The sequence below is a fragment of the Scylla paramamosain genome, chromosome 41, assembly GCF_035594125.1.
Source record: "Scylla paramamosain isolate STU-SP2022 chromosome 41, ASM3559412v1, whole genome shotgun sequence".
In the NCBI taxonomy this organism is placed as follows: domain Eukaryota; kingdom Metazoa; phylum Arthropoda; class Malacostraca; order Decapoda; family Portunidae; genus Scylla; species Scylla paramamosain.
Genome location: NC_087191.1, coordinates 22,501 through 30,000, shown reverse-complemented (window position 1 = coordinate 30,000; position 7,500 = coordinate 22,501). Strand labels below are relative to the sequence as shown.

At 42.0% G+C, this 7,500-nt stretch overlaps 1 long non-coding RNA gene across 3 annotated transcripts in view; it reads left to right on the top strand.

The window, feature by feature from the left end:
* LOC135092824 (uncharacterized) overlaps positions 1-4,909 on the top strand; it is a 6,705-nt gene extending 1,796 nt beyond the window's left edge. Inside the window, exons 2-8 of one of the 3 annotated variants that reach the window (XR_010263083.1) lie at positions 1-269; positions 462-535; positions 2,159-2,263; positions 2,543-2,721; positions 3,140-3,302; positions 3,928-4,321; positions 4,728-4,909. The exon at positions 1-269 is cut by the window's left edge and continues 735 nt beyond it. This is a non-coding gene — a long non-coding RNA (uncharacterized LOC135092824). Of the gene's footprint in view, positions 270-461; positions 536-2,158; positions 2,264-2,542; positions 2,722-3,139; positions 3,303-3,927; positions 4,322-4,724 lie in introns of all 3 variants that reach the window. The other 2 variants (XR_010263082.1, XR_010263084.1) reach the window with 2 other exon arrangements.
* The last annotated feature ends 2,591 nt before the right edge of the window (positions 4,910-7,500 follow it).

Genomic DNA, 7,500 nt, shown 5'->3' with positions numbered 1-7,500 from the left:
CGCTCTCTCGTTTCGGCATGCGCTTGTCTCTGTTCTTGTGTGTAAAATTGTGACGTAGGAATTGAGTGACGTGGACAGGATGGAAATGTTGTCCATGCCGTCAGCTAGCGGCCCCTCATTGTTTCTCGGGTGGTGACGACTGGTGGAGGTGTTGGGGCAAGGGTTGCAGTGCCCAGGTGTGGGGCAGAGATTTAATGTTGGTGATCCTGGAGCTGTGTGGCACAGGGTCCAGTCTCAAAATGTTATGCCGGAGTACAACATTGTGCTAGGTGTGTTGCTGTACTGCTTAGCAGCTGCAATTAAGACATGTTATGATAATAGTGTATGCACCGTGCTGTTCTGTAATAATTGCTTATTTACTTGTTATGAAAGGTTGTTACCTCAATAGGCAGCATACCTGTGCATTTATTGATTTATTTTAACGTGATGAGTTGGTTGTTTATAAGAACATCACATTACAGTAATTGTGACCCTGAAGCTGTGAAAAGTGATCTCAACTCCAGTTTCACCTGTGTGCTGATAGGGGAGGCACTGCGTGAGTAATTGGATGTAGTAAACAAGACACTGTGATAATGATGTATATGTGTGGGTGTTAGGTTTGTAATTGGTACTGTGGTATGTACACTTGTTACAGGTTGGACCCTAAATCAAATAGAGTAACGACCGGTGCTGTCTCACTCACACCTTGGTGAATCAAGTAGTAGTAGTAGCAGTAGTACTAGCAGTAGCAGTGTAAATGGCATTATATAGGCGACAGAGAGTGGTAATAAACGGCTCGAAATCCGAGTGGGGTCATGTAATTAGTGGGGTGCCACAAGGATCAGTATTAGGACCATTGTTATTTCTAATATATATCAATGACTTGGATAGTGGAATTAGTAGTGATGTTAGTAAATTTGCGGATGACACAAAGATAGGTAGATTAATTAGGTCAGAATCGGATGCCATCGCCTTGCAGGCAGACTTAGATAGAATGAATGAATGGACGGATAGATGGCAAATGCAATTTAATATCAATAAATGCAAAGTGCTTAGCGTAGGTAGAGGAAACCCACACAATAGGTACACATTTAAACAACCAAACTCTGGTAGGTACAGGGTACGAGAAAGATTTAGGAGTTATAGTTAGCTCTGAACTCCGTCTAGTGAAACAATGCATAGAAGCCAGAAACAGGGCAAATAGGGTACTAGGATTCATTTTTAGGAGTGTTAAAAGTAGAAGGCCGGAAGTAATATTAAAGTTATACTTGCCGCTGGTCAGACCTCATCTAGACTACGCTGTGCAGTTCTGGTCCCCACATTACAGGAAAGATATAGGTCTATTAGAATCAGTACAGAGGAGAATGACTAAAAGGATACAGGGGATGAGGAGTATTCCTTACGAGGCGAGGTTGAAGCTGTTAAATTTACATTCTCTAGAGAGACGTAGGTTAAGAGGGGACCTGATAGAAGTCTTTAAGTGGAATAAGGGTTATAACAAGGGAGATGTAAGCAAAATTCTTAGGATCAGCAACCAGGATAGAACAAGAAATAACAGGTTCAAGCTTGAAAAATTTAGGTTTAGGAAGGAGATAGGAAAAAATTGGTTCTCAAATAGAGTGGTAGATGAGTGGAACGGACTCAGTAATCATGTAGTTAGTGCTAGGACACTAGAGAGCTTTAAGAGAAGATTAGACAAGTTTATGGATGGGGATAACAGATGGAAATAGGTAGGTGTGTTTCATACAGGGACTGCCACGTGTAAGCCTGGTCGCTTCTTGCAGCTTCCCTTATTTCTTATGTTCTTATTATTATTATTATTTTTATTATTATTATTATTATTATTATTATTATTATTATTATTATTATTATTATTATTATTTATTACTACTACTACTACTACAACTACCACTACTACTACTACTACTACTACTACTACTAGAATGAAAGCAGTGTTGCCAACAGGGTGAACGAACCCAATTACAATGTTGCCAATCTTGCGTTATTATTATTATTATTATTATTATTATTATTATTATTATTATTATTATTATTATTATTATTATTATTTTTATTATTATTATTATTGTTACTAACCCTCTCTCTCTCTCTCTCTCTCTCTCTCTCTCTCTCTCTCTCTCTCTCTCTCTCTCTCTCTCTCTCTCTGCCGCGCACACAGCATCTCCCTGGTGTGTTACATCGCCTCAGGTCACGTGTCAGTGTTCAGCTTGTCCAGTCTCCGCCAGCTCATTTACATTGATTTCCTTCCTCTAGTCATCCTCAGGTAAAGAATAGTTGATAGTTTGATAGTCAGTGGTCGTGGCAGATAGTCAAGTGATCAGAGGGTGCGTGTGTGTCCTTGTACCTTGTGACTATTCTTGGTCTTTTTTCTCGGATAGTTTATGAGTTCAATATTTTGTTAAGATGTTGCTGCTTCTACTACTACTACTACTACTACTACTACTACTACTACTACTGCTATAATTCTCCTTTCCCGCTCCTCCTCCTCCTCCTCCTACTACTACTACTACTACTACTATTACTACTACTACTATTATTGCAGGAGAGAGCATCCCACAGATGAAGGAGGGCATTTCTGTCCCGGACGACCCTAGGATAGTCACGGATAGTCAGGATAGTCGACTACTGGACCTGACTACTGACTCCAGGCTGTACATCTCTATGGCGGCACCAGAATAGTCCAGCACACTCCGCTTATCAAGACAACTACTGGCCTGAGAGGTAGGATAGTACACCATTTGTTACTGCTCTGTGTGGGATAGTCAGGGAGAGAGGGAGAGGGTGTGACCAGAGTTGTTGCAGGGATAATATCTCTCTTCACTATTTGACTTCCTCTTCTTCCTCCTCTTCCTCTTCTTCTTCTTCTTCTTCTTCTTCTTCTTCTTCTTCTTCTTCTTCTTCCTCTTCTTCTTCTTCTTCCTCTTCTTCTTCTTCTTCCTCTTCTCTTTCTTCTTCCTCTTCTTCTTCTTCTTCCTCTTCTTCCTCTTCTTTTTCTTCTTCTTCCTCTTCTTCTTCTTTTTCCTCGTCACCACTTCTTCTCCACCTAACCTAACCAAACTTCCACTACTACTACTTCTACTACTACTACAATTTTCTTCCTCCTCCTCTTCTGTTTTACCTAACCTAACTACTACTACAGCCCCAAATAGTGGGTGTGTCTGGTGCGTGCTGAGGACAAGGCAGACTACTCAAGACTATCCTGTGTGCCTGTGGCCTGTGTGTCGAGCCACGTCCAATAGCCTTTTTACTATCCTTGATAGTCTTTTCTGTGGCTGCTGCTGTTGCTTACATGTGGGTCAAAGGTTAGTAGTACACTATCCTAGGCTGTTCTGCTGGGATAGTATGACATTTTGCACTATTTTGGTAGAAGTTGGACTTTTGGCAGAATAGTATACCATTTTGGACTATTTTTTGCTATGATGGGATGCTATTTTGTGGTATTTTGTTCAAGATAGTACACTACTGTGGAATCTTCCCTACAAAAAATTTTGACAGCTCCAAATAGTGTACTATCCAACTATCCAAGCTTTCAGACCCCAAAAAACTTTGAGCCCCCCCAAAAAAACACACACCAAAAAACACAGTAAACTATTTTATGGGTGATAGTTAAAACAATCTGGTTATCCAGAGGCACAGCAGACTCAGATAGCCAAGGATTTCACAGAGGATGCCTTGAAATATATATAGTGGTAGTTTGAATCCCCCAAAAAGCAAAATTTTGAACTATTTTGACTATCAGTCCCAAAATAGTACACCATCTGACTATCCATAAAGTGAGACTAAATCATACATCACAAAAAAATATACATAGTCATATTTGAAAAGCAAAAAAAAAAAACATTGATAGTCACACTTTCAACACAAAACCACAAAGAAAACCCAGTTTAAACTATCGGCCAAAACAGTGTACTATCCGACTATCCCCAGGCACGGCGGAGCCCCAGAGGAGCCGACACAGACTAGTGTTGTTGATCCTGCCATGGGTGGTGCTGGTGGAGCCCCTTGTGGAGCTGCCCCTGGCTGTCATCATCACCACCTCTCTCTCTCTCTCTCTCTCTCTCTCTCTCTCCTCTCTCTCTCTCTCTCTCTCTCTCTCTCTCTCTCTCGTGTTTTTAAGTGTGTGTAGGCCTACTGAGTGTTGGCCTCACTTCACTCAACCAAACCTGACCTGCCATCACTTGTAGAAGAGACATCTGGTGGGCCATGTGTAGCGACCCCGCGTTGTCTGTCAGGATCACCCCCACAGAGACAGCACCACCAGCAGGAGAGGGCATCCACCTCCTCCTCCAGCAGCTGGCCACAGCACAGGGCACAGAGCAAGGTGTGGTGATGGTAGTGGTAGTAGAATAGATAGTAGTGGTAATAGTAATGTTCAATATAGTAGTAAAAATGATAGTAGAGGTCCTGGATTATATATTGTTAGTAGTAGTAGTAGTAGTAGTAGTTCCAGCATTTGTTGAAATATACTGGTAATTGTACTAATACTACTGCTTCTATCCAGCCCTTTATGCTTGTATATAGTTGAAGGGGGAAACAAACACCTGTAACTGTGGACTGCTTTTATTCATCACACACACACAACACAATCAACACGTCATTTAATAACAAACAGACAACAAACAGCAGCAACAACCTCTGCCACCATTCCTTGCAAACTGTGAAGGAAAACAAAAGTAAAAAGACTGAAAACAAAGATGATGACCATGGTGCTCTTCTTTCCCCAGCAGGTGGTGACGCAGAGGGTGGCCTGCCACCCCCCCCCCCCTGCATCAGCCTCTCCCCTGCATCAGCAACACTCAACACCACGTGCTTCACTTCATACTCATTCGTGCAAGCCTCTCTCTCTCTCTCTCTCTCTCTCTCTCTCTCTCTCTCTCTCTCTCTCTCTCTCTCTCTCTCTCTCTCTCTCTCTCTCTCTCTCTCTCTCTCTCTCTCTCTCTCTCTCTACCTCACCACAGCCCCACAGTATGTCCCCCACAGTATGTTTATGAACCCACAGTGACTCCCCACAGCCCCTCACCAATAAGTGTCCCCCTCACACACACACACACATGCACACGCAGCATTACATATACAAATGCTGTAGAGAGTGCCTATAATAAAGAATGGACACATAAAATGAACAGGCTTCGTTCTGTTCCGTCCTGCGTGAATGTAGCGAGGCTCACCGTGTGAAGTGAAGAGTATATTAGATGCACGACTCAAAGATATGGAAGCTTATACACACAAAGTACAGGACACAGGTTGATAATGAATGAGTTGAGTATGATGAGTCAAGTATTAGGAGTCAAAATGCTCCACTTTGAACTGACCTATACAACAAGGAGTCAGCTTGTAAAAGGGAAAAGACATTATTTATTTGCCAACACAATAAACACAAGGAAAAAAATTAATCTCCTAAATAAGACTAAACAATAATTATATATATGCCAACACAAAATAAAGAAGAACAAATGAAGACAAATGAAGACGACTAAGCAAAGCAAATTAATCTGAATGCTAATAAAAACTAGCAGTGTTTAAAAATATAGTATATTTAAACATTATCGTCAAAGATGCTGAAGCTTAAAAACACTGACAGTGTTGCTGCTACTGTGTGCTGTCTTCCTGTAGCACTCTGGTCAGCTCATGTGCTGCCAGCTTCACAGCACCACCCTCTGCTAAAAAATAAATGAATAAATGTTGCAAACATTATCTGATGTCAAATAATAATTATGGGCTTGTACAGAGATGAGTCAACAACACCACCACCACCTTAACATGGTGAAGCAACAAGAGGCCACAGGTCACAGGCAGGGTGGCCAGGTCAAAACTTTCCCCCGCCCAAAGGCCCCGCCGCACAGACTGCCGCCTCCACCGGCCTCTTCCACGCACACTCCGCCGTGGCCTCCCCGCGCGTCACCGCCAGTGGCGCAGGGCTCGCCGCCACACTCGCTTCACAGCTCTGGCCGCTTCCCTGCAGAGCAAAAATACAACAGCAATTCAAGTCTTTTTCTCGCTAAGTGACACTAAGTATTTCAAATATTTTCACATTTTCACTGAGATCTCTAACACAAACCTATTATTATTTGAGTGTGAGAAGAGTGGTCTCGTCAAACATGGATGGACAAACAAGGTACATTCTGAACCCAGTGAACACGCCGACTACCGAGTACAACAAGACCAACACCTGTCTCACCACACGCTGCCAACAGACACGCCGTTCCGCATCAAGCAGTGCGCGGGAGTCGCCGGCCTGTGGCATGGTGCCACCGCATAGCCACGTTGTGTATATTCCGACGGCGCGGCTGACAGCGTCTTGGGAGAGACTTGTGGAACGCTGGTCTGGAGGCCTCTGGGGGCGTCGCTTTCCGGGCAAAACTTGGGCTTCTGAGACGCACAGAGAGACAGGTCACAGCAAGAGGTCACAGCATCAATTGAATGCTGCGACTGCTACGCAGCACAAGCCAGCAGCAAGCCTGGCACTCCACCAACACCCCTGCTGTCACTCAATAAATCACCAATATTCTACTATTTACTCCACTCCACCCACTCTTCCACACCACAACCCTACAGGGGCCCAAACACGCACACACACACACACTATCACAACCAACCAAATGATGAAAGTAAAAGAAAAAAATAATATTTTGTGTATGTATTACCTATTACAATGAGGAAGTGTCAAAATTATACGTTTTTTTTTTGTTGTTGTTGTAATTAAGTCTTTCCTCATTTGTCATTTGGGGGCTCATTTTCTTATATGTCAACTCTATTATGGCAAATACTTTAATACTTTAATTTTTGGGGATCTCTATAAAAGCGGAGCATCTGATGATCCGGGCAATTATCGACCTATTTCATTACTATCAATTCTGTCCAAGATTCTTGAAAAGGTAATAGCCACGCAGTTAACAAACTTCTTGGAGTCAAATAACTTGATTAACTGTACACAACATGGATTTAGACCTAACTTATCAACCATCACGGCTCTAACTAAAGTTACAAATACTATTTACGAAAACATGGACAGTAAGAAGATATCCTTACTTGCTTTGTGTGACTTGTCGAAAGCTTTCGATAGTGTCAGCCACAACATTTTATTGGATAAGATGTACGAAATGGGAATTGACTCATTCTTGTTTAGTCATTATTTAAGCAATAGAACGCAATCAGTTCGTGTTGGAGACAATGTATCCTTAAAGCTGAACGTAAGTTTTGGCGTTCCTCAGGGATCTATTTTAGGCCCTATATTATTTACTATATATGTCAATGACCTCAGCACACAAGTAAAAGACTGCTCCCTAGTGCAATATGCAGACGACACACAAATTATACTTTCAAACTCAGTTGAAAACTTGCCTGATCTCATAAGAAAAACTGAAGAAACTTTAGAAAAAATTAAAAGATACTTTAATAGAAATGGTTTATTACTTAACATGAAAAAAACTCAGTGCATGTTCATTGGTAGCAGGAATTTACTTTCTAGAATACCCAATGATACTGTGATACACGCTGGTG